At 41.4% G+C, this 26,967-nt stretch overlaps 1 long non-coding RNA gene across 1 annotated transcript in view; it reads left to right on the forward strand.

Annotated features, from left to right (window-relative positions):
- LOC135322475 (uncharacterized) overlaps nucleotides 1-26,967 on the forward strand; it is a 289,411-nt gene that overhangs the window by 131,817 nt on the left and 130,627 nt on the right. The window contains exon 2 of the long non-coding RNA XR_010383053.1: nucleotides 12,875-13,032. This is a non-coding gene — a long non-coding RNA (uncharacterized LOC135322475). The remainder of the gene's footprint in view (nucleotides 1-12,874; nucleotides 13,033-26,967) is intronic.

The following is a 26,967-nucleotide window of genomic DNA, read 5'->3' on the forward strand; positions in this document are numbered from 1 at the left end:
AATTACAGGGTAATTTTTCTTTGAAAGGAGTTCCTATATTACTTGCGCTTGAAAAACCTCGTTCTGGTTCCATGTCAGTGATCTTTCAGGGATGCCATTCCATAAAATTCCTCTCATTCATTCCCTTAAAGAGGGTGATAACTATCACCTGACAGCTTACGGTCTTTCCTATTTCCACCCTCAGCTCCTGGAGTAAGGGGAGGCCCAGCTCCATGTGATGGCAGAATAGAATTTAGAAATACCCCAAGGGCTGAGATCCCATTAATCCCATTCACAATTATCTAGATGGCACATAAAAACATTTGAGCAAGGCTAAGCACAGTAACCCTCTGGGTTATGCGCAGGTCGGATTTTTAGTTTTTAAAATGGGCTGCGTGTACTCCCAGGATGCTAGGAGGCATGGAGGATGTATGCCAATTATGCCTTAATGTTGGCGAAAACTAGGAAATGAAGCAAATACTATCTTTTGGACAGAATACAGTTTGTATGCCTGTTTAAGTGAAAACTTCAAGGAGATACCAGGCTTGGTGCTGGACACTGGATGTGCTAGAGAACCTTCTGGGCTCTGGCAATCTCTCTTCTCTGTCTTAAAGGGCTTCTTTGGCGGAAACCTTTGGAAAGCATCGTGCATGGGAAATGCTCCAAAGAGCTAGAAACCTGAAATTGTCCTCTCCCTCTCTCGGCCCCCTCTGGGATTTTCTGTCTGCAGGTTAGACACCACCAAAACAGTTGAAGTTCCTTTTATTCAGTCATCCCATTCTCATCATCCCCCGGTCCCTGCCTCCCCGTGTATCAAGTCAACTCATCCATTCAACAAAGTTGCTGGGTCTCTGAGATGCATGGAGCCATCTACATGTAACTGGAAGCTCTATGCTTTCCCACAGTTCTCTTCTCTATTAAATATGACATCTCCTTGCCTTTGGTTTAAATGCATCATCTATTTAATGTAGGCTCATTAGCCTTAATGTCTCTGTTTTAGTCAGGCTAAATCAATAAAGGTCTATAGTTAATTTGGATCAGATCTCTTGATTGCCTTTCCAATTTGGTGGCCAGTTAAACCAGCAGACCGAATAACCAGATTTGGGGCCAGAGATGTGAGCTCATTTATCTTCTCAGACTTCCCATGCCTCTTGTGAAACCATCGGTCAATGTCTCATCTCTTATCATTTTGCTTGACTTTGCCTTTGAATAGTGATTCTCAAAGCAGGAAGTGGTAGCGTGGCAGGTGTGAATTCAGCATCCCCACTGGTATGTGTGAGTATTTGTATATTTTGAAGTATATTCTAAAGTGATCATGACCTATTTTAAATCTTAATACCTAATTAATTTTTTTCAAATAGCAATAAAGGAAGGCATATGATTTTATGTTTTTAAAAGAAGGCATGGATTTTAAGAGATTGTAAAACATGGCCTTAGAATTTACAGAGGGGATGAGATCTTGCCTGCTTTCCAGATTCTTCACGGCACCCCCACACAGTGATCACACTCTACTTTTAATGCTCCATTCCTGATAATTCAGGATAATTGCGGCTTACCAGAAGGTCAGATTTCCAGCCATCTCTACATCTTAAGAACAAGGAAATAATAAAATAAACAAACAGAAGCCTTTAGAGACTTTGAATCTATATGTAATATGGTGGTCCGGAGAACCACACCTCCATTTTCTTTAGATGTAGTCATATGGCTAAGTTTTGGTCCATAAACTGTAACAAACTTTGGTAGGACTTTCACTTTTACTTTTCTGTAAAAAGAAGAGAGTGGTATCCTTTGATTATTCTTCCCTCTTTTTTTTTTGCTGCTTGAAATGGGGCTGTAAAGATCAGAGCTCCAGGGTCTTTTTAGAGTCTGACAAGTCACACAGGGCAGAGAAAAGACAGGCATAGCATTGAGTCCTCTTACCTGGCCTGCTTAGCACCACACTCTCTTTACACAAGTGAATATACCTTTGCATTTAAGCTGCTACAGTTGGGTTTCTGTTACTCACAGCTGAACCTAACCTTAACTGATAACGCCTTGTTAATTTGATTTTTCAGTAGCTTGAAAGGGACCAAATTAGAAGCAGGAAGGGCTGCTTCCCGTAGCAAGTGAGGAAACAGAAAAATTATTATAGGTCAGGAAACCAATTCATGACGATGTGACTGACATCAAGTCAGCAAGCAGGCAGGAAAAAGGGTAGAATATTTCATAAAGTTTTTTTTTTATTGAAGATGGTGGAGGTTTAAAAAAACCCTGACAGGTAGGGTCAATTTCAGTTACTTTTATTTTATTAATTTAATTTCGGGGAGGGGAGGTAAGTAGGTTTATTTATTCATTTAGTGGAGGTACTGGGGATTGAACCCAGGACCCCATGCATGCTAGGCATGCGCTCTACCACTGAGCTATACCCGCCCCCCTTTCAGTTACTTTTAGATTAGACACATAATTTCCCTCATCACCCTTTTTGTCAACAACATCGTTGGAGCTAGCCATTGTGTGAACAAGGATAGAAACACACAGTATAACTGTATTCAAGCTCTTCACAACAGATCCCGGGAAGGCGAGACATTAGTCCGAGCGAATGTTCAGGGCTGGGAATGTACGTTTATTTTGTGTAAGTGGGGAGTCGGGACAGCTTGTTAGTTCAGAGAATGCGTCTCCGGCCCCCCCTGGAGGTGGGCACGTTGTCCCAGGTCAAGTGGGGAGACGGTGGCTGAGTGTGAAACCCAATAACCGAGCTCCTGGCTTGGTTCTCTAACAAATGACACTGCCTTGCTTGTCTTAAATGCTCTTTAAATAACTACAATTTATTTCCCTCTTGACTACCTTCTGACAAAGGGGTCCTGTTCTCTTCCATTCTCTCACTCCCAGAAATACCAGCACGAGAAAGCCTCATCAGCCACGAGGGTCACAGTGTCAGACAAAGCTTATTGTCTGGGTTGGTGATTTTATGCCAGGAAGAGAGCACTTAAAATAACGCCAGAACCCCAAAAAGCGGAACTGGGACTTCGTCATCCCCAAACCTTTCACAGCCCTACGTTGTAAACCCAACGTGATGAATAATTAAATTTTAAAATCTATGGGACACCTTCGTAGCTACCAATTTTTGTGGGGAGAGATAATGACTTGGATGGAACATGAGCAGAGAGTTGATTTGAAGTAAGGAAGTGGGGTCAGGGAGAGGTTAAGTGGCCGGCCTGGGGTCAGATAGCAAGCTGGTGACTCAACGTTGCAGCTCCTGGATCTGAGGCCGGCAAAGAAAACCAGAGCCCATTTCCTCTTGATAAGTTAACTACCCCATATCTGTGGTCTGGGTAAGCTTTTAAGAGCCACATTCCTTTTGTGCTTGCAGACCTGAGCTCCTGTGACTTTCACGGGCGTCATCTGGATAATACTTTCAAGGTCAGTCTGTGGTATACAGAGGGCAGAACAGCCCTTCATGTACACTGAAAATCGTCCTGCAGTTCATTGGAGTTGCCATCTTTTTGGTGTCTTTCGATTTACATCCGGTGCATATGCACAATCACCAGCCTGTACAACAGAGGGTGATGTCTCAGAAGTGATGATGACACACATTTAAGGAGACCTCGCTATGTGTCAGGTCCTCCATGAAGAGTTTCACACCGGTCATCTCATCTGATCCTTAGGATGTCCTTGTTGTGTCCCTTTTACTGATGGGGATGTTGAGGCTTTTCATGGGTTAAGTACCAAGCCCACGGTGACCCTGCTACCAGGTCACTCTGTGATACAAAACCCCTGTACATTCATATGGACATTTTCCTCCTGATTTTGTTATTTCAGTATTTTTATAGATTAAATCTGTCTGTGGCTATAATTTTCATCCCAGCCTTAGGCAAAAGATCTTCCTAAAACAAGTAAAATAAAAATGAGATTTTAGAGGGGAGGGCATAGTTCAGTGCTAGAGTGTGTGCTTAACATTAACGAGGTCCTGGGTTCAATCCCCACTGCCCTTATTAAAAATAAACAAATAAACCTAATTACCTCTCCCTCCAAAAAAATAAAAAAAGAAAAGAAAAATGAGATTTAACAGTGAGGTTGATTGTCCTCCCCGCAAATAGATCAAAGATCCCTCTCTCCTTGGGTGTTGTTTAGACATCTTAGTTATAAACTTCAGAAGGTAACTTTTTCCAAACTAAAAGGCTGAATATCAAAATATTTGAAAGTGGAACTCTGAAAGTTCTTGGTGTACGGTGAACCTTCCCCAGTCTTTCTTGGACGTCTTCCAATAGTCTTTATTTTCTGGAAAACATGACCCACTAAACTAAAAAAGATGATGAAATGGACGTCTATGAACGTTTCTATTACTTGAAAATTTTATTCCTAAAAAATTCACTTATGTAGGGTTCATTGGAGAAGCAGCTCTTTCTTTTGAATGGGAGACAACAATTGTAGATGAATTTAAAAAGAAGTACTTAAGTCCTAGATTTTTATTGTTTTAGGTGGCAAAATCTCACCTTAGAAACTAACAGTTAGAAATTGTAAATTGAGTTAAAATTTCAGTAAGAAATGATTGTATTAAGTAATGTATAGGACCAATTGTGTGTGTGCGCATGCATGCACGTGCGTGCACGTGTGAAGCTTTGGTGCATTGGTAGACTTCAGAGTTCAATTAACTCAACTCTCATCAAATCAGTTACAAGTGCAAGAGAAAGGGGACCAAGAAAAAAATGACAAAATGAGAGGGATATATTGTGGTTTTTCAAAATATGAATATTTTGAGCTTTTTAAAAGTAGCACATATTATGAAGTTGCGATGACATAAAATGTTAAGGTGGAAACTCAAGGCCTCTTTAATAAGACAAAAATGGCTAAAGCATCCACCACCTCTGGCAGCAGACCTCAATTGCGAGGTACCTTTTTGGAGGTGTGAGCAAATTTCTTGAAAGCTAAAACTAGAATTTTTAAATAAATTCTTAAAAAATGTTATAAAAGCAATGTTCATTGTGAAAACATAAAATAGAAAGTACGGATAAATGAAAAGGAAGAAGTAAGAGTTACTCACAGACCTGTCACCTGGAACAATCACTGTTAATACCCTGGGGTTTGTCCTCGCGGGTCCTCCGTAACTGTGTGTACACACACAAACAAGCACACACTTGGATCGTTTTACATCCTATTTTATAACTTATTTCTTCCACTTAATTGTAAAGCCATGGTTATGATAATGACTATCCATAAATGTTTTTATATGACATAATTTTCCATGGCTGTAGTTGGACATTTAAGAATTTTTTTTTTGGTATTTTGCTGCTATCAAAACCATTGGGTAACTCTTCTTTTAGGAAAAATGTGAACTTATCCTTCATGATTTTGTTAGGCTGAATTCTTTTGTTGAATTTTATTTTTTATTGAAATGTAGTTGATTTATTTGAGTTCATATTTTTATAATGTCTGGATTAAAGGGAAAGCAGGTTTGTAGACTTTTGAAATAGTCTACGGTGCCTTCCAGAGAGGTTTACCAGTTGACACCACGGTTATCGGTATTTATCAGGCAAGATTAACTTAGAAAGTCGGAGGAATTATTTTAATGACAACTGTGACTGCATTGAAAATTGTGAATGTCATAGCTTATGTTTTCTGTGTGCTTAGCTTAGAGTCAAACATAGCAGATGTCAATACATGGGGTATATTATTATTAACATAGTTACTACATTACCATTGAGATCTAAGATGTTTTTAGAGGTCTAATTGAATGCCATGCAAATTCATGGACTGCTGGTTTTTCTAAGCTGTGAACATGTGGCAAGCTTAGATAGTATTAAAATATGTTATCTGAAGAAACTTTGAAAAAACTGGCATATGTGGGAGGCAGATGCTTTACATTGATAACAGCTAAGTTTTGCATTTGGAATGTTGAACCTTGAGGGTAAGACTAATATCTTTGAGACTATGTGGATGTTTTTAGCAAGGAAGCAAATGTTTAAGGGAAAAAAATCCCTCACACAGTTTTAATAGTTAATTTTTAGTGGAGTATTCTCTCCAAATGAATTATTTAACACTCTCCCTTTATTAAACGATCATAGGATGTGTTGGGCTTAAATTTACATTTTTGCTCTTGTCTTTTAATGATGGCGATAATTCTACATCATGGACTTTTATGTATCTTTGTTTGAAACTGTGTTTAAATTTTATTGACATTTTCCCCAGTCACCTCAATGGACCAGAAAAATACATGTAGTGAGTAACATTATTTAGAGGTAATTCAATATATCTAGGCTTCTTGCAGATGAATGACTCACTTACCCACTTGGTCCTTCATCTGTTCATTCATCCATTTGCCCATCCATCCATTCATCCATCCGCCCCCGCCACCCACCCGTTCATCCAATACATTTTTATTGAATACCTACTTTGTTTTAGTGCTACGAGTGCTAAGAGCCTGTGTCTTGTGGAAGAAAAGGCATCAAATTAGGCCCATCAGCAACAGTGGAAGTTTAGTAAATGACAAGAGCAAATGTGTGGGGGTAAATAGAAAATTAAAGAATTCGGGAAGGAAGAAGTTCCCTGGATTTCTGAGAGCTGTAGATAGGCTAGCTTTGCGCAGTACCTGAGCAGGCTCTTCATTCTTAGGATCTGAAATTAGGCGGAACGTCACACTAAATTAATTCATTAATTAGTTTATTCAATCAACATCTTTGTCAAATGTCTACTGTGAACCAGGCCCTTTTCAATCACTGGAGATCGAGGGTCGAACAAGACACACCAGCTGTTCTCTCCTGGAACATAATATCTGAACTATACCCCCTCTCCCACCAGCTTCCCCTTCTGTATTTCCACGGCTTCTTTGTGTTGTAATCATCTGTGTATCAGCTGGTGCCTCCACCAGGCTGCTGATCTCCTTAAGGGCAGAGGTCTTTCATGCCTCCCTCTCTGTTTCCAGCGCCTGGCACAGTCCCAGCTAAAGGTACTCCATCTACACTTGGATGAATGGATGCTCGTTTTTATCCCTTTAGCTGACTTGAGGGCTGCGTTTACCTTGTCTAAAACAATTGTATGTCTCTCACGAACACAGGAAACTTCTGTGTGGCTTCAGTGTCACTTTTCCAGGTTGAAGTCCTACCACAACCCTCCACACACCCTATGCTAAACCACTCCGTGTTCTCCAAATGGGCGCTGGTCCTTTATTCATGCTTTCCCTTTGCCTAGAATAACGATCTCTCTCTGTTTCTCTTCTTGAAGGCATAGCCCCAATTCACCTGCTCCATGAAGCTTTCCCTGTTGCTCTGATTGGAAACTCTCACTGCTTATTTTTCTCATGCTGCTATAGTGCACTGATTGAACCTCCTCAGAGAACTTTTCTCTTTCCCCCTATTCCCCGCCTCACGCATCATCAAATAATATTTCTTTGTTTCGTCTGTGTCTTCCCTCCTTAACTATAAGTTCCTTTGAGGAAGGAGCAGGTCTAATTCATTTTGGTTTTCCCCACAATATCCAGAGCAGTGCTTTGCACATAGTAGGAGACCAGTAGGTGCTTATGGAATGAATGAAGGAATGAATACATGAATCTACTCTCCACCGTGAATGGACGTCGTGTGTGACTCGGTGGAATAAGCTTCTCACAAAGGAAAACGTGTACTTGGGGTTGATGACATTTGAAAAGGGGAAGGGGGGTCCATGTAGAGGGGACACGGGAACAATATGCAAGGGCCAGAGAAGACAAGATGTTTACGCAGTGAGCAATAAAGAGATAAGGCTGACTACCAGGTAGGTTTAGAGTCCAGAGGGCTTTGGGTATGGGGCCAAGGAACTTGGCCTTGGGCCCGGTGGCCCTGGGCCCGGTGGAGGTGAGCCACATTCTTGATTCTTGAACTGGATTCCAGATATCCAGATATTTGTGGCATCAACTCACAATCTCTTCCATCCATTTTTATTTTCTTGCATTTTGTTAGGATGAACATCGTAATGATAAAGAATTTTGGTGATAACTTTCAGCCAACGAGAGCAGATGTTGTATTCAAGGGGTGGATATGGGAAAATGGTACTTCTAATCATACTTTGTATTTGAATACACTTTAAAGTGTACAAGCTGTTTCCCAGTATATTAGGTCTTCTCCTGCACAACAAATCTGAAAGATGCTGAAGGGGAAACTGAGTCCAAGGTAGCACAAATAGGACGTAAACTGAGTTTAGACTTCTGGGGCTACTGGTACCAAATCTAGTATTTTTTTTCCTCCACAATTCTCTTATTTTTGCAATCATGAAGGTAGTTGGGAAAGACAAGGAATGGATGATGAGAGAAGGGTGGAAGAATATGGGAAGGTAAAATTGTGGTTTATTCATTCACTTAGTAACTATATATCAAGCACCCTTCCTCTGCCCTCCCCTGCCCATTCCAACCCATATCTCAGTCCTCAAAGATGCTCCAGGCAGGCAATTGAAAGACAAAGGGATGAAGGCCTTGGGAGCGTCCAATGAGGTACCTAGTCTAGTTCTGGAAAATCAGGAAAGCTTTTTAGAGAACGAGACATCAGGATTGAGACTTAAGGAAAGCAAGGAGAACCTAGGTGAAGTGAGGCTGGATGTTGAGAGTGGGAAAAAAGCTTCAAGCCAGGTCATGAAATTGCACAACTGAACGAGGACAAAGAACCACATCCTGGAGTGAAAAAAAATGGGCAAAGTGAGCCTCGCATCTCTGTCTCCTAGGGTTGTTCTTTACCTGCCTCCATGCTCCCCACTCCCCCCACGTGCTCTTTGTTCCCCCAGTGAGGAGGGGCGCTAGGCATCACCTCTGGCTCCTTTGGTGCAAGATCTACAGTGTTTTTATACTGAAAGACCCCTCGGAGAATAATGAACTGTGTGCCTGACCTTATTTCATCAGTGAGTTTTCTGTTCCAACCCCAGTGATGTCCATCGTGCTCTAACCTGGCTCACACTTCCTGCATTCTCTGCACGCTTGGAGGCAAGGCTCTATTAGTATTCAATCAGGTTGAAGATGCAGTTGCTTCTGTTTGGAAGAGACCGGTATCCATAACTCAGAGAACAGACAGAAAATATACCCTGGGAAGAAAGGAGTAGATGTGATGCTGAGTTACAGACGGAAAAAAGAAAAAGTTAATCATTGTAAAAATGTTGCATGATTTCCTTTTTTTTTTTTTAGTGATTACAAGAATACATCTTCTTGTAGTATTTACAATTATTGATGTTTGCAGAATCTGTGTATTCTCAGATTACTGCATTCTTTCTCTTCCTATTAAAAATTAATTCTCTGCTTCGATGAGGCTCTTAAACTTTATTTCTCATTAGAGTAATGTAGTCAAAAGCTAAGGGAGCATAGCCAAAATTATGCTTGAGCTGTATTTTGGAAGAATTTTCTGAAAATGTAAGGCACAATTACCGATTTTTGAATTCCAAAGTCAGTACATGTTCCATAGCAGCTCTGAAAATCAGGATATCAGTGTATCAGCTGAACATTGACTTTTAAAAAATGTATGAGTTGACTTAACCTATTTACAGACTGTCAGAAGGCAAGAAAAAGGGTTTCTTCCGGAGTTGAACTCAGAGAGTCTGTTTTGCCAGAAAAATAGAGCCAAACATATTAATATCCAGTGATTTTTCAAAATCCAGGCAACAGGAGGAATGCATTTGAAGAAGAGGAATCCATTGTTTTAGTCCATCTGGCAATTAGGAATGGAAAAATCAGTGACCTCTCAGCAAATCCTTTCCTACACACTCTGATGACCAATATTAGCCCGTTTGCAGGGCCCCATTCCCCTCTTCATCTGGGGATGTGAAGAAACGGAACTCAGTGGTGTAGCAAATAGTCTTTTCCATGAGGAAATTGTACATGTCCTCACTACATTTCTGCGTTGGAACAAAGGTGCTCCAGGCAGAATGACAAGGGCTGTGTTACAAATTAAAACGTGTAAAATTCACTCTAACCACCTAATGTGGTATCTACGTGTAACAGAAATGACTAAGCTCTGAGAGCCACTTTCTTGCCTGGCTTATGGAAATTAAGCTTATTACATTATCACGGCCCAGACAGATGAAGATTTTGTTAAACTAAATTCCACTCTGTGAGAGTAACTTAAAACTAGATTGTATACAGTCCTCCTTTGGTGTACATGGGGATTGGTCCCAGGACCACCCCCCACCAAGGATGCCCCAAACTGGGGGTGCTCGAGCCTTATGTAAAATGGCCCTGTGTGTCCACGAGTCCTGCATCTGTGGATTCAATGAACTGAGGATGGAAACCTGCAGATACGGAGGACCAAACATAGGCAGAAAAACCCACAAAGATGGCAGAACATTGTTCAGCTCCAGAGTATAATAGGGCAAGTTTCAGGCATTTTATATGATCGAGTCGGAGCAGTTAAAAATCTCCATTCTGGGCTGGGCGACTTATATTCCACATACATGGAGGGGACTGATGGAGTCCCACAACATATATTTTCTTCCTTACAGGACAAAAGGGTTATTTATTTATTTTTTCTCCTCCAAAATGTGAAGATTCAGAAGCACATAATGTGGAGATTCAGAAGTCACTGCTCTGCTGCTGGGACATTTCTCCTGTAGAAATATCACTCCCTGGGCTCCAAGGTGCTGAGCAGCACTGGGGACTCAAGGAGCTTGCCTCCTCACCTAGGGAAAGAGGAGACAAGTCAGCTTTCTGACAAGTAGACAATAATCTTCATCTTCCTCCCTCCCTTCCTCTCTCTCCCTCTTAACTCTTCCTTCTTTCCCTTCCTTCCCCTTTCCTCTTCCTTCTCTTCCTTCTTTCTCTTTTCCCTCCTCCCTCTCCTCCTCTCAGCCTTCCTCCTTCCCTTCCCTTCTCTCCTTCCTTCCTTCCTTCCTTCCTTCCTCCCTCCCTCCCTCTAGGCACTTTTCCACATCCTACTCACAGAGATAAGACATAAAGATCAGACTAAACAGGGCATATATGTTATAACAGTCTTTCAAAGTACTTTCCTCTGTACTTTAAATTCAAAGTAAATTCTTTAAGGTTAAACCTTGGTGCTTTCAAGGTATTGATTTTACAGCTTGGTGATGATTTGTGTCAAAACCTTATATCATGTTAAACTTCATACAGAACTGTAACTCTTTAGATTGAAGGAGAAAATGTATTGGTGACTTTTAATCTTATCATTTCAAAGGAGATTTGTGTTAGAAAGTGGAAAATGTACAGGGCATTGACCAATTAGGTGAACTGGAGCTTTGAGGTAAGAAGCCTTTATAGGAATTGGAAACAAGGCTAGTGGGTATTATCCGAGAAGCTTTCATAAAGGAACTATGTTCTTCAAATGGTTATCTTGGTGTGCTTTAATTTATAGTCTCTAATGGGTAGGAAATCTCTAAGTAAAGAACAAAGAGTTATGAACCCACTAAGAAGGTTATAAATGGGTCTTGACAAGGTAGCTTAAAAGACATTATGGCATCCGGGGGACAAGAATTTACATCGTGTTCTTAGAATGTGTAATTTGCCTTGAAATCATCAAAGTTATCATCAGATAATATTTCTTAAGCTCTTTGAAGAACCTGGTGTCTTAAGATCTATACAAAATCAAACACATAATCACATGTAGTTAATGTAAGTCACTTTACTTTTTTTATGTTGTTAACAATCTTTTTCCCAAAATATCTTAACTCTAAATACCAAGCTCACCAGAAAGTGTTTTGCAAGTACCATTTCCCACACTGATGGAAATGGAAGTTTTATATTTGTAGTTAAGCAAACCAGAAACTTGCAAATCTCTAGTATTGGAATATAGAGCTTGATGCACATAGTTCAGGGGCACGTTGTGGAAAGGACAGGAAAAATCCATATAAAATAAAAAGACTTCTGTCGATGCTTATGCTCTGAAGAGAAAGCTATGTGCACAGAACTTTGTAAGGGTCAACCACACTTGAGAGAGAACCATTATGATCATGAAGTCGTCATTCCAGCAATCCAAGGGCGACTGACTTGGTTAATTTGGACTTAGAGAGTACTTTTCAGGGCATTCGCTAAGGGGGAGGTAATTGGGTTTCTTCATTGGTTTCCCTTTGGAGGAGGTGCCGGGGATTGAACCCTGGATCTCTTGGGTGCTGAGCATGCGCTCTACCACTTGAGCTAGACCCTTGCCCCCTACCCCCGGGCACTCTCTGGAGGGACGATAATGGGGCTGTGATTGTAATCCCCCAACTGAATTCTAAGACAACCCCACAAAACCTTGAGGTACGAGGGTTGATAGATGAAAACCAGGGTGCCCAAGACAGTGGAAAACCTTGTCAGAAACATGGACATCCTGTGCATTAAGACTTCATAAAGAAGTTGCTTGGCCTCAGGCAAAGGATAATATTAGCAATTGCTCCAATCGGAGGGTCCACTACAGAGATTTCTCGGCACTAAGTACCGGGGATACAGTGAGTCCCACAAACCAGCCAGGGTGTATAATTTCCCCTATTTTATAGTTCAGGAAACTAGGAGAAGTAGACTCACTTTTTGACTCCTTCCCCAGCCAAAAGTTGGTAAGAAGACAGAAGCTTTAGGGCAACGACTAAACAGCCACACGACGTGCGAAGGACTGGAGCATCGGGCTCCGAGCCCAGCGCAGCCCTGACTTCCGTGCGGTAGACCTTTGACTTCGGCGTTTTGGTGTTTCCTTCCCTCATCTCTGCTGAGGGAGGCCGGGGAAGTATCTCAGCTCCATTTTTCATCCAGGGAAGGGTAATTTATTTTATTGAAAGAACTATAGGCCCCAAACTGAGGACAGACATTTCACTTAATATAGTTAATGCAGCCAGGTGTGGAAAATGAAGAACCTTTGAAGGCTACATCCCGCAGTTCTTAGCCTTGGGCAGCAAACACTAACAGAAATCAGAACTCTCCAGCCTCTTCCCAGGTTCATATTTCTTGCTCCTTTGTTTGGTCTATTTAACCTGCATCTTTCTGGCTCAGGATCCCTTGGAAGGCTCTGAAAGTCATCAGAAGGCAGAAGCATGAAGATTTCTCCATGATGTCATTAATAAGGCGACACTGACCTCAGAAGTTAATTCATCTTGGACACACATATTGAGCAGCTGGTCGTCGAGGAGAGAAAATGTCACTTTCTGTCGGTAAGGAGGGAGTGGAGTCGGGGCAGAGAGGGTGAGAGGGTGGGTGTCTGGCTTCCTGACAGCTGGATTACTGAGAGAAGTGTCAGATGACTCTTGTCCCTGCCACACAGGCTTTCCCAGTTGTTTCCAAGTCTTCAAAATGCTAATAAAAATACTTTCACATTTTCATTTGTATTGGCGGGGGCTTGTATTAGTTAAGATACTGCCAGCTGCTACAATAGATAAAATTTGAAATCTCCGTGGCTTAACACAATGGAAATTTGTCATGAAGTCCCAGAGGTGGTCGAGGGCAGGGTCATGGGAAGGGGACGGAGGAGATGGCACTCTGGTCCACCCAGGGAGCCAAGCTGATGGAGGTTATGCCGTTCCAACATGTGGTACCCAAGGTTGTCCTCAGTGTCAACACCAACTCCACTCACATGGGAAGAGAGAGAGGGTGGAGAAGACAGCCCTACTTCTTCACCACGTGGGTCTGAAAATGACACAAATCACTGTCATTCATATTCTGTAAATAAGAGCTAGTCATGGGGACACACAAGGGTGGCCAGGCACTTGGAAATGGAGTAGTGGCTGGCAGCATCTCCCCGAAACAGTTTTGTAGGAGGGAGGGAGGATGCAGATAGAGAGTTTGCATGATCTGCTACAACATTCTTTCGTGCAAACAATAGAAACTAACTGGTGACCTTTAATAATAAGATGAATTTATTAGGAGGATATTAGGTGACTCAAAGAGCCAATAGGAACATTTCTGGGGTGAAGCTGCAGAAACTACCTGAAGGTTTTGTCAAGATGAGGCTGCCAAAATAAAGAAGCCATCTTGTTTTATCTTCTTGCTGCTTGTTCCTAGTATTCAAACTCTCCGGAGAAGTATATGACTGGTTTAGGTTGGGTTATTTGTCTGCTCCTCAAGACTGTGTCCAGAGGCAACTCCTCAGAGAGAAAGAATATTTAGCAACCAAAGGAAATGGAATGAAGGTGAAACAGCCAAAGCAAGAAACGTTTGTTCGCCATCTTTCACAGCAGATGCCAATTTTGAGGTGCGAAAAAAAAAAGTAAAGCTAATTGCTACCTCATGGAGATTTTATATATGATGTATAAAAGAGAACAGATTGGAAATTATGAGTTTTTGAAAGTATGGTAGACCTCCGCAGAGTCAAATACTGTAATAACTGCTTTAATAAGCATCACCATCTATTTCTTTTCGTGTTGCTGTTCTTCAGAGATAGTATAGTGTTATCATCCATCAGGGGTGCCCTGACCCATGAGGCACCTCCCTCCGTGGTTGTCTGAGTGCTGTCATGATGTTATCTTTGGTCCCTTGGTCTTTTAAGAGAGTAACACAAGGGACCACATCTTCCCCTCATGCAGAAGCACTTTCAAAGCTTCTGCTTGGGTCACGTGGCCAAAGCACGCCACCTGACTGCGTCTGCATCTGCTGCTGCTGGTTAGGAATTAGGGGTTACTCTTCCTTTGCATGTGCATAGAGGAGGCGCTCACAAATTCTTGCTGAATGCAGTTGAAAGGTGAGAGAGGCTAAGGAGAAATCATCAAGCAAACCTAATTGGCATTCAGTAAACTCCAGCTTACCAACAGTGTTTGTTTATTTGTTTGAGTCTCCGGGGAGGTCCAAATTCAATACAATAAAAAAATGCCACCCAGAGGATATCTTGTGTCTAACTGCAGTTTAGAATATTGTGTTCCTGAGATTACTAGGTAAATAAAAGGAGCAAGGAGAGATCAAGTTGGACAATCTGAGAAATTATGTGAGGACTACACAAATCTTAGAAAGTGGAACAAACCATGAGAATGAAAATTTAATTTGACTTAATTCTAAGAAAATTTTAATTTTTTTTAGGTTGAAGTTCTGTTCTTTATTTGGTGTCAGAAAAAGTTACTATTAAAATTAGGCATGAACTGGGCCTTGAGAAAATATCCCTTCATCCTTAAGTGACACATGGATTGAGACAGAAGTCAGACACAAGACAAAACCTATGTCTTTCTGGACAGAGTATCTGGATAAGAAATGATGATATTCTACAATAAGGAAGTAATGCCTTCGGGACATTTTCCCTTCTCATCATAATGTAACCCCTTAGTACAACTCTTCTTTCCTTTTACAAATTAGAAACACTGAATTTGCGTATTTACTTTTTCAATGGTCCATGGTAATGGGAAAGGAAAATGAGTGGGGAGGAGAGCCCAGAAGGATATAATCAGTCCTCCGTATCCTTGGGTTTGGCATCCTCAGATTCAAGCAACCATGGACTGAAAACATTTGGGGGGAATTATTTTTGGAAAGTTCCAAAAAGCAAAACTTGAATTTGCTGTGCTCTGGCAACTATTTATATAGCATTTACAACTATCTACTTAGAATTACATTGTATTTAAAAGTATTTACATAGCAGTTACATCATATTAGGTATTATAATTAATCTAAAGATGATTTAAAGTATACAGGAGGATGTCCGTAGGTTTTATGCAAATCATATGCCATCTTGCATAAGGGACTTGTGCATCCTCAGATTTTGGTATCTCTGGGGGTTTTGGAACCAATACCCCATGGATACTGTGGGATGACTACATAGATAATTGGTATCAGCAGATTCTTTGCAAGCCTCATTATTTCATTTCATCCATTAATTTTAATATCTGCCTTCATTCTGTTTGATCTTACACCAGAATTACAACAAACAGCTCATGAACATTGCTTTGATTTTTAGTTCTTCTTTTTCAAAGTGATGTGGTTTCTAAAAGGTACAAAGAGACACAAAAGCAGCTTTCAAGAAAGAGAGACAAATGTGAACATTTCACATTATCTGAGAGTGGCCTCTGTTAGATGTGAACTAGTCTATGGGGAATGGGTCAGCCATGGTGACTGTATCCCATGATCTCAGCCTTGGGTGACTGATAGGATAGACACCAACTCACTGCGAGAAGGGTTGGGGCAAGGAAACATCTGTAATAAAAATGATATGAACCAACCAAACCAACTGGATTCCTAAGACTTTAGTGCTAAGGTTGGAGAGGGGTGATTCAATGAGGGTAATAACAACAGCAAACCTTCTCCATTTATTGAGTGCCTACCCCTACTGGGCATTAGGGGTCCAGCTAGGGACCTATCACCACCCATCACCATGGCTACGCCTCTAAAAGCAGCCCTATGGGGCAGACATTATTCCCCACACTGTGCGTGGGATTCCAGTCCTGAGGCAGGCTCGCCTCCTTTTAAAAGTTTAGGAGATAAGACCTCAGCCCTCACAGCTGAATTCCATGAGCCCTCAGGCAAGTCTTATTCATATCCACTAATAGCAGCTGGGGATGTTCGGGACTGAACCCTGCCACAAAGAACGTGATCAGCAGGTTGTCAGGGGGATCTCTGTGAGACCGGACATATTGGGGGAAAAAAAAACCAAGAGCCTGTAACCAAAGCCTTTGATGCCATTTGGGAAATATGGTCCTAACACGAAAGTGAGCTCGCTTTGCTTTACCGTTACTTTGCCAAGTCAGCTGCTTTGAGAAGAGAGGCCATGTTATTCTTTTTAAAAAGAAATTTATTATTACTTTTTGTTTGGGTTTTTTTGGGGGGGGAGGTAATTAGATATGTTTGTTTGTTTGTTTGTTTATTTAGTAGAGGTACTGGGGATTGAACCCAGGAGTTCTTACATGCTAAGCACACACTGTACTGTTGAGCTATACCCTCCTGCCCCCACGTTATTCTTTTTATTGCAACTTGTCTGTAGTTTGCCGTAGGGATGACCATGTTAAGATGCGCTGGATCTTGATAATTCTGTGAGCAGCTTGACAATAGCCTGGCATTCAAAACCTTCCTTTCAATATAAGATCGAGCATTTACAAAGCACATATTGTGTGACCAACAGGGTACCGGGCTCTGTGGTGTAGAATGAAAGAAATAGAAACCCTTGTCATTTTACTGAGGTTAGGCCTGCCCTAGAAAGCAATACAATACCTAATGAAATGCAAACTTGTGTGACCTGCATTGTAATAAAGGTTCTGAAGTGAGAAGAATGCGTAGGGGCTGGAGTTGGGTAGGAGGATTTTGAGGAGGTGAGAGGGTTGGGCCTTAAAAGGTAAGCAGGGTGATGAGCAGAAAGGAGAGGAGGATAGAGCAAGAGTGAGGCTGTGGGGCCCAGAAGGCTCCTCCTGCCTGGTGGGGCCAAGGTGCCAAGGTGCTTCCCAGCACTGAGTGTTGACTTGATGCAAGGGTTGTACGGGCTGAGCAAAGCCCTGTGCCCAGCGGTGCAGTGGCCAATATGCGGCACGTGTGTTTCTCAGCCCATTGTTTCATGCAGCCACCACCAGCATTTGAGAGTCAGAGTTGAAATCTATTGACTTTTTTGGACGCTTCCTCCAAGACCACAGCTGTAGAGATTTATGTATGTGGGCAACAAAAGCAAACTCCTTTCTCTTTGAAAAAATCTGTCCTGCTGCTCCTTAGTTCTTTTTCTTCTGCTACTCCCATAAGGAAAAGTAATGAGAAATATATCTAGCTTTAAGCAAACACCTGCACTGTGCTAAGTGACACATATCCTCAATCTTAACTCTTTAGAAAAGCATCTTAAAAGTAAACTGCATTGTTGGTGGGCTAGTGGGTCCCACTATTCTCCATACTTGTCAAAAGCAGGACCAAATGTCCAACACAACCCAGCTTGTAAAATCCATGGACCCAAGACCTAGTTGATGTGGCATTCCTGACCCAACCATCTAAGTGTATGGAGGCCATCCCACCCCAAAGTCACAGCTTTGGATCTTTCCATGTTGTGGGTTCCCTGAACTAGCTCTCTAAAAATCTGTTCTCTGTTCACACATTATTCTGAAACAATATTAACAAAATACTTACAGAATGTTTGCAAAAAGGTTTTAGCTACTCATAGGTGCTGAGCTTTGGGAGGAATTTGACAATGCACAAACCTGTCCACTGTCCTTTCCTGGTAACTGGCTTCCCAAGGTAACTTGAATTATTGGATTCATTAGGATTTGGACAGAATCTTACTGAATAGTTTTTATTTGGTTATATTTATATTGTCTTCTATCTAGGAGAACATAAGGTGGAAAAATAACATAGGAACAATTTATAAATATTGTAGAACAATTTTCAAAGTTAGCCAGAGTATAAACCCAAGCCAAATATTATCCCCTTGAAGTTCTTTAAAAGAAAATATAAGTAGACAAGATAATTTCAGTTGGTAAATTATGGGAGTCAAGCTCCACTTAACCTTTGGCTGTTACAAGTTTCTATCATCAGATACACAGCTTTTAAATCAAACTGTTGATGTTTGTAGTTGATCCGATAACCCCAATGAAATACTTTGTTCCATGTTGTCCTTTATCTCTCAAACCAGGACTTCTGCGGGCTGTGTGTTTAGAGCAGGTGCTGCATTTTATTCTTCTTTGAATCTCCCGCAGCGCCTGGCTCAGTGCCTGGCACCATGAAATTGTCATGGAAGTAAACGGGTTTTAAATACTGTTTCCTGCCAGAAAGTCGTTGTTACATTTAATCACCTGTCATGAATTTGAGTGGAATATAATGGAGCATATATATTACATAGCAATATTATAAGGAATCTAGAAAGCTGAGAATACTGGTTCCAGGTAACACCTGAGATCAAAATCTTTAAGGAAACTAATCTATATTAGAAAACTTTAATTGCTTCTTCTTATTGCACATCTGCCACCTCAGGACAAAGAACATGTTTGAAGGTATAAGGTATAAGATATACATGGATTTATTGATGTTGATTAAGGTCTAGATTCAAATTCTTGATTAGGCTTTTGCCATCAATAATGTATATAATGGCTCTGGAAGATTAAGGAGACAAGTGATTAGTGGTTTAGACTGAAGTTTACATAAATGTTCTATTAGTGTATAACTGATTAAAAATTACAAGAGAAATTACTTTAAAAAATAAAATTGAAGAGGTGGTTTTGCCATGATGTGATGTGAAATACTTAGCTTTCCTATCGTCTCTCTTTTCAATGTGGAAATTAATTCCTAGTCATTAATTCAACAAATATTTATTGAGCACCTATTATGTACCTGGAACTGTTTCAGACTCCTGCGATGGAACGTTGAAAAATGACTGACTCTTAAGAAGCTTGCATTTTGGTGGGATAGAGACACACTATTAAAAAAGTAAACAAATATATAGATAATTTCAGATAGTGCTCTAAAAACAGCATGACAGGATAATGCGGTAGAGTGAACTGGTATGTAGGGGACTCCTGTTGCTGTGTGGTTAGGGTAGATCTTCTCCAGAAAGATTTAACATTTGAGATAAATAATTATTGCTGGGAAGTCCCATAAATATTTTGAAGAAGAGCATGCTGGGTCAAGAGCAGCAAGTAGAAAGACACAGAAGTGAAACACTTTCAATGAGTTCAAGGAACAAAAACATGGTTGGTACGACCAGAGTGTAATGAGATGGGGCAGTGGGGTGGGGAGGCTGGGGACTGTAGGATATGAGTGCAAAATACTAATCTCGGAGAGTGGGAAGTTACTAGGGGAATGTAAAGGGGTTGCAGGTAGTGTTGAGCACTCATTTAAAATTTGCAGCCATGACTTTCTTCAGTAACGAGTTCTTGTTGCAGCTGTGGAACGGATAGTTGAGTTTAGACAACTGTGCTTTCTACAAAGATATGATGTTGGAAATGAAGGAGAAGGTAGTCAAAAGTATTTATTAAGTGATGATTGTAATGATGAATCATGGAATCTAGGATGGGTTATGAGGGCTGGTGTTCTGACGGTCTCCTCTTCACCCCATGGGTGAGGGAGGGACTCTTGCCCTGGGGTGATGAGGATGGCCGAACACATGACGCTCAACACTTAACAAATGAAACTGACAGCAGATTATGAGTCTCAGACACTCATAGCCAGGAGAGGGGGGAAGACACCTCACAGGGCTTGCACGTGAACAGCACGTGAACAGCCAGTGGTTGTTGGAAGCAGGCTTTGTAGTAGCATCAGGAGGGTAAGGGGCTCCCCAGTTCCTGCTGGAGGATGTGATAAGCTTGTTTGAATAATTTTGCAGGCTTGCAGGAAACTAAAACTGCCACTGAGGCAGGGACTGTGCTTGGTTCCCGTGATCAGGAGGGTTATGTGGCTAGAGGACCTTACCTGTGGTGGTAGAGTGGAGAGGGGAGCTTGTGGTTGGCCCATTTGAGGCTCTCCTGATTGTCCCCAGATGTCAAAGGAACACGTAATATTAAATCTTAATTTTTGATCTCAAGCCACAGCTGGGAAGGTAAGAGAGGTAATGCATAGTAACAAAGGAGTAATGGACTGGAGATCTCCATATATTTGAAGGATTACTGAAATGGGAGGTGAGAAGTTAGGAGATGGTTGTGAGGATGATGATTGAAGTTGTGATCTCAGGGAGTTTCAGATTAAATGAAAGACATGACTTTGGAAGTGGAAAGCTGAAGTGGAATTGGGGAGCAGTAGGGGATGGTGGGTGATGCTAGATGACCTCAGAGTTGAGGAATTCTGGTGGTGACAGAGTTGTGAGGCATGATGTGGTTAGTAGTAAAATCATTTAGACATAGGTAATCCATGAAACTACTGTCATAGATTTTCGTCATGAAGATGTGAGCCCACTGGGTGTCCCTTCTCTTCTGGGGGGGGGGGAGATGACCTCAAGGGGGCACAAGGGCCTGGGATGACTTCTGTGGACACCAGATGGAGTGTGCTCTCACCAGCAGCATCACAGGTCCCAGACCACTTCTTCTGGGCTCCATTGCCTGGCACAGGTCCTGCCATTCGGTGGAGGGTGCTCAGTGAATGTTGGTCAGAATCCCTTGAATTGTATGTGTTAATTAAACAGAACACTGTTCTGTTTGGTGATTTCTGTAACCCTGTCTTTACCCTTAAGGGTTTCTAGACTGATCAAAGAACTGATTATTTCATTTTAACTTTTCAGGTTATGGGATTCTCTGGGGTACCAGGTTCAACTTTATTCAGTTATTTAACACACATTTAATTTGTGTCTACTAGATTCCAGACATGACACTATGTGCTGAGGATATAATGGAGAATAAGGCAGAAACTACCCGCCCCTCCCTCCAACAACCCTGCTCCAAGAAGGACTTTTTGTAGCCTACAGATTTCAAAACTTAGAAAAATATGCTTGACAATCACTAATTACAACACAATATAATAAGTACTGTGATAGGACAAGTATAGTCACTTAGGAGAGGCATCTAACCCAGAATTAGGCTAAGGGAAGTCTTCGTGGAAGGAACAATATCTAAGCTGGAATCTGAAAGACGAATAGAGTTTGATTGCAGGGCTGGGGGTAGGTGGGTAAGGAGCAGGCAGTTACGTTCCAGAATAAGGGAAATTGAGTATCTCCCAACCCTTTTGGGCACTCTCTTTGCCTCTCATTCTTAAAATGCTTTTTTTCCTTGTCTTTACATAATTCAAAGTATGCATTATATTAATTCATGTGATGATTTTACAAATTCATTCTTCTGTTAATTTAATGCATGTTGTATATATTCTTAAACTTCTTGTGGTCTAATCTATCTGGTTCTTCAGAGAAATGTGAAATTGGGTGCTTACAAAATGATGAGGCAGATAACTTTCTATTACAGTATAAAACTCTATGCCCCGAAACAACAGCAGTGTAGATAGGAAACAGAAATAACTTACACATAAGGAGTAAATATTAAAAAAAAAAAAACAGACTCACACGCACAAATTCACAGATAAGTTCTCTAACTTAGAGCTTGTGTGATCTCGTATTCCTTGAGTTTCTAAAAAATGAAAACAAAATTGAGACTTTCAAAAGTTTCCAGTTTCTACCCAATGTGAAAACAGCTAGCAAGAACACAGGAACTTCATCACATAGGCTTGAAGGCAGGTTCTTTCCCCCTAGTCGAGCCTCTGGATGACAATGCAGCCAGCTGACCCTGCGATTTCAGCCTGTGGAGTCTGGAGCAGAGAATCCAGCCAAAACATGCCAGATCCCTGGCCCATGGAAACGTTGAGATAATAAATGTGTGTTGCTTTAAGCCACTAAGTTTGCAGTGATTTGCAGCAATGCAAAACTCATACCGGATGGTAATTATACTTTTCCCCAGGATCGTTTTGCGGCACACATGAGATAATCCATGTAAAATATGTAGCATAACACCTGGCACACAATGAACACAGCAAATATTAGTTACTTAACAATATCAGTTTGATTTTAGGCAAGTGATTTAATCTAGCTGGATTTTGGTCTTTCTTATTCCTGAGATGAGAACATTAAACTAGAGCTACATTTTTAGAGACTCTGAAATTTGATGCAAAATGTCCAGGGATTTCTAAAAAGCCAAACCACTGTTGTAATAGGGAAGAACAAATCTGACTTCCTATTAGATCTAACCCTGGGCTCTGTTTCCTGGGTTTAGTTGTGCCGGTTCTGCACCTTTTGTAAAAGAATGTTGCCTAGAGCCTGAAATAGACAGGAGAGCCCATTTTCAAGCCTCTGACCTTTAAAGGTATAACACTTTTCCATTCATATGGAGATAAAAAGTTGCAGAACGGAGGGTAACATTTGTCTTGCGGGAGATTTACAGGAACATCATGACCTGACCTGCCTGTGTGGACAGCTGCAAGAACAAAGGATTTCAACACCAAGAAGTCTGCAACAACCAACCAAACCCCCTATCCTTTTTCAGTATAAAAGGAGCCTGAATTCTGACTTGGGGAAGATGTTTCTCTAGGACATTAGTCCTCCGTCTTCTTGGTCGGCTGGCTTTTCAAACAAAGCTGTTATTCCCTGTCCCAACACTTCATCTCCCAATTTATTGGCTTGTTGTGCTGTGAACAAAACAAGTTTGGACTTGGTAACACTGTTAGGATGTTATGAGGGAAATGGGTGATGCTTCAGAAGAAGGAACTGCTAATATCAGCATCACTGGTTTCATGGAGCCTACAATGTGACTTTTGCTTTCCAACATTTGAGACTACGATCACTAGGATGTACTTTGCAGGCAGTTCAGGTCTTTGGGTGTGTGTGTGTGTGTGTGAGCGCGCACGTGGGATTGTTTTTGGAAGAACAAAAATCAGAATACCTTGTGTCTATAGGACACTGTACTGTAAGCTTTTAATAGTGGCTCATCACTTCTTTCAGAGAATAGGGCCATTTTTAAAAGATGAATTCAAAAGGTTGAGCTTTATTAGACAATTAATGTTGAACAAAGAACATCTTAAATAAAACAAACCAAAAAAAGGCTATAATATGTTTTAAAGCTCTTTGAAAACATCAGTTTACCAACAGAAGCCACCTGGTCCCAGGCTGAAAGTAAGATGCATGATTTCAACTGTTGAAAGTAAAATTTAGAGAGTGTATCAACTAGGTGCTAATGTATCTTTATTAGAGCCCGTAACTTCAAAATTAAGTTTTCAAAAAGTGCTCAGATTGGATCTCATTAACCATTCTCCTCTTTCAAGATGAGATATTAGAAGCCAGTGAATTCTCACAGCTGTTTAAAAAAGCAGGCTTCTTGGATTTCACAGTATTTGTTAACAATGTGCAAAGATCAGCTATAAAACCTAATGTGTTGGACCAAGTCAGTATGCCATCCCAGCCCTGATGAAACGTGTTTTACCGTATGCTCATTACAGAGCCCGCGGGCAGCGTGTGCACAAAGGCTAAACTAACCTTCCAGCAACCTGTAGTGGAAAATTCTGCTCCTTTAATGCTGATAGCCTGGCAGGAATGGCTTCCTTCATTCCTTTGGTGGAGACTTTATGTCAGATTTGATAACTGGAAAAATAAACTAGGAAAACAAAGCTTGTTAAAGATACGGTGAGAGTGTTCATTTTTTTTATGGGTGTGCCCATTCCAGATTCAAGAGGACCACCCCACCAGCAGTACCCCCCCCCCATTTGCCTGTTACTAATTTAACTTTACTTATAATGGCTTATGGTTGTGTATATGAATCTGTGGTCATATTTATCTTTGTCTTTGAAGGTTACAGCCTGTTAAGCATTTATCTATGCATTTCTGTGGCATTCCATGGGCAACTCGCACCAAGACAGAATTGTCAAAAGGGTTATGGACAGAGTTCCTTCTCATGCGGGAGTTGGGCTTTTCAGTCAGTAGCCCTTGAATCCCAAAGGACCACCATGTTTATTAGCCAAGTACTTGCACCCCCTTTTCTCCCTAATTCAGCCCATCTGCAGCAACTCTGATTGCTGTTGGTAGACCAGGCTTAAGGTCTCATTTGCTGCTGTACATTGCTTGAAGTCTCTTTCCTAAATAATTTGGTGAAAGGTGGTCATTTGCTTCCTGACTTCTACTTTTACACCACATTCACTCCTTAATTACCACCTGGCACAATGTGTTTATTTGTTGCTCACGATATAAAACTCTGAAATCTGCATATGGAAACCACCCTGAGTTCTAGAATGAAGTGGTCTTTCTGGCCGGAGGTCTTCAGTTTAACAATGCCCCCTTTAGTTTCTGCTTCTAACGCATGTCGAATGATTCTTTAGGGCTTCATACCTATAATTATGCTAGAGTCAATGTAGATGGCCCTGAACACCTCCCCAAATTATCCCAAGGATTTTCTAGGTGATCTTGTATGGACTGGGGTCCCCATAATTGACTCCAGGAAACCTGGAAAGAAGTTTGACCATCGCCATGAACCATTAACTATTAAGTAGGGCCACTGCTTGGCATCAGGGTCTGAGAGCTCAGCAGGAAAGCCTAAAACCTCATGTGGGCTGCTTGTAAGAAAAGCATTGCTTATGGAGAGAGGCATAGGTGACGCTGGAGCTGGCTAGGCAATGCATTTTGTTTAACTCTTTTTCTCAAAAAAAATCTTTTTAATAGCCTAATGTACTGGGAAAAGGGCCTGCATTCATGTTAGGCAGGTGGTCCCTCAAGGCAGGTTCAAAACACATTACTCTGATGGGAAATAAATTACACGCTCAGAGCCCCTAGCTATTTCAAAAGGTGGTCTGTGGATATAGGTGGTCTCCTTAGCAATTTTTACTTTACACATTTAATGTACATACGTGGTCAGTGCCGCTTCACTTGTCCGTGTGTCTTCTGTCTGCTTACAGACTTCTAGCGGACAGTGTCAGAATCAGCTTGCTTTTTTATAGACTGAGACCCATCTTGCCCTGTGGCTATTTAATCTGTGTTTTTAAGTATAAAGTGTGCTAGTTATGCTAAGTTTCTGGATGGTGCTAGAGAAAGGGGCTTACTGGGCAGATGACTGATTTAGGAAAGTCAAGTTACCCAGCTAGAGCATGGGGTAGGGAGATCAGATGTTTTATCCAGAGAGTTAGAGACACTCCCATATGAGAAGACGTGTAGGCTCTGGAATATAGATAGATGAAAAAGGGGGAGGCAGGTCTCCACTGATCAGGGTACCAGTGTGTGAACGAAATACTGAGGCAAAGTCAGATTTAACCAGGGTCCAGAGCGTGGGCTAGTCCCATGATATAAGATGACCTTGATCTTCAAGTGACTTGAAATAAGTGGCTACATCAGGCAGGGAGGAATACGGGAGAGCAGGTCTGTTCTTGGAACGTTTCTACTACATTTTCCATTCTGCTTCACCTGCACTTGAACAAGACCACCTTAGTCTTTAGCTTTAAACAACTTAGCTGTTCCTTAAATATTAACATGGAAGAGGCTTTGGTGTTGGTAGGGGTGGACTGACCAACTGTGCTCTGACCTCTTAACTGTGCAATGATTGCACCTGACATTTGATGGACAGTGAAACCTGGCAGTGCCGATGCCCAACCTTAGCTTCCTGCCGTGTTGGTCTTCCCACCCCTGCCCCCTACCCCCACCATATTCCCTTGGATCCTCCACAGTTTCCTCAGACTCCAGAGTCTGTGGATGAATTCTCCGTCTTAGGAAATGGAACTACTCTCGTCCCAGGAATCTGGGAGTCATTTATGACCCTTTGCCTTTCCTTTTCCCTCATTCCTTCAGCCCATCAAGCACTAAAGTTGGTGGTTCCTACTTTCTTCCAGTTCTTGTTCTCAAACCACTGCCCTGGTTTGTCTCTTGTTACCTCCAACATGGATTGTTCCAGTGCTCTTCTGGCCTCCTTGCTTCTAGGTTTGACCCCTCTGATCCATTCTCAACAAGCTGCTAGAAGAATCTTTCTAAACCCCAGATCTGGTCATGTGTCTCCCTTTCTTAAATCCTTTCAATGACCACAAGTGTTCTTAGGGTTAAGACCCACATCCTTATCCTGGACTACTTTACAATCTGGCCCCAATTTTCCTCTCCATTCTTATCTCTTGCCATGTTCTTTATTGTACACCATGAGGTAGTTGCATTGAACTATTTGCAGTTATTTGAATAGATCACATCATTTCATGCTTTTCTGCCTTTGTTTAGGCTCCTCATCAACCCACCCCTCTCTCCTTACCTGGAGAACACCACTGCTCACCTGGGAGCATCTTCCCTTGCTTAGCTCAGTGGTTACCTTCTTTGTGAAGCTGATCATTCCTGAAACATTCTCTCACCTCCCTCATCTATCAGCTTGAAGAACTAACTGTTCTTTTCTTTATGTTTCACCGCTCAAACCTCTGTCATAGCAACTGTATCACTTCATTTTTTTTTCTATTTGTCTGTCACTCTATCCCTGTAGTAGACTGTAAATTTCTTAAGAGCAAACATTGTGTCTTATCTTGCAAGGTGCCTGGTACCTAGTAGTGGTCACACATATTTGTTGAAAAAAAAAAAGAATAGATTTTTGGCATATCTAGTGATCTCAGATATAAGATTGGTGAGAAATCTCATTGCATTTGGACTGAATAAGTGACTGAACCCAGATAAAGCCTCTCTCTACATAAACTTTCAAGATTCTGGAGGCAGATGGAGAGATCAACTCGTTTTACAGCTGCCCAAGACAAGCCTCGTATGTAAGTTCTTTTGCTCATTAAACCTGCCACCTACCAGT

This window comes from Camelus dromedarius, chromosome 11 (genome assembly GCF_036321535.1).
Source record: "Camelus dromedarius isolate mCamDro1 chromosome 11, mCamDro1.pat, whole genome shotgun sequence".
NCBI classification, from domain to species: Eukaryota; Metazoa; Chordata; class Mammalia; order Artiodactyla; family Camelidae; genus Camelus; species Camelus dromedarius.